Consider the following 1238-nt stretch of genomic DNA (forward strand, 5'->3'; position numbering starts at 1 on the left):
AAGTGTAGACGAGGAATACATGATACTTCGCAAATCATATTATATCTTACCATGAAACATAGTAATGAGATGCGATATCGCGTTTTAAGAAGCATTAGAACAGTGTTTCTACGATATGTAGACATTTGCAAATGCTATTTCCTTGCAAAGAAGTGTCGCATTTACATTCATTTGAAGTGTAGACGAGGAATACATAACACTTCGCAAATCATATTATATCTTAGCATGAAACATAGAAATGAGATGCGATATCGCGTTTTAAGAAGCATTAGAACACTGTTGCTACGATATGTAGACACTTGCAAACGCTATTTCCTAGCCAGGAAGTGTCGCATTTACATTCATTTGAATCGTAGACGAGGAATGCATAACACTTCGCAAGGAATATTATATCTTATCATGAAACATAGATATGAGATGCAATATCTCGTTTTAAGAAGCATTTGAAATCTATTTCTTCGATACGTAGACATCTGCAAACGCTATTTCCTTGCAAGGAAGTATCGCATTTACATTCATTTGAAGTGTAGACGAGGAATACATGATACTTCGCAAATCATATTATATCTTACCATGAAACATAGAAATGAGATGCGATATCGCGTTTTAAGAAGCATTTGAACTCTATTGCTACGATACGTAGACATTTGCAAACGCTATTTCCTAGCAAAGAAGTGTCGCATTTACATTCATTTGAAGAGTAGGCGAGGAATACATAACACTTCGCAAATCATATTATATCTTACCATGAAGCATAGAAACGAGATGCGATATCGCGTTTTAAGAAGCATTAGAACTGTATTACTTCGATACGTAGACATCTGCAAACGCTATTTCCTTGCAAGGAAGTGTCGCATTTACATTCATTTGAAGTGTAGACGAGGAATGCATAACACTTCGCAATGAATATTATATCTTATCATGAAACATAGCTATGAGATGCAATATCTCGTTCTAAGAAGCATTTGTACTGTATTACTTCGATACGTAGACATCTGCAAACGCTATTTCCTTGCAAGGAAGTGTCGCATTTACATTCATTTGAAGTGTAGACGAGGAATACATGATACTTCGCAATTCATATTATATCCTACCATGAAACATAGTAATGAGATGCGATATCGCGTTTCAGGAAGCACTAGAACACTGTTTCTACGATATGTAGACATTTGCAAACGCTATTTCCGTGCAAAGAAGTGTCGCATTTACATTCATTTGAAGTGTAGACGAGGAATACA

The sequence above is a fragment of the Xylocopa sonorina genome, unplaced genomic scaffold (assembly GCF_050948175.1).
Source record: "Xylocopa sonorina isolate GNS202 unplaced genomic scaffold, iyXylSono1_principal scaffold0128, whole genome shotgun sequence".
In the NCBI taxonomy this organism is placed as follows: Eukaryota; Metazoa; Arthropoda; class Insecta; order Hymenoptera; family Apidae; genus Xylocopa; species Xylocopa sonorina.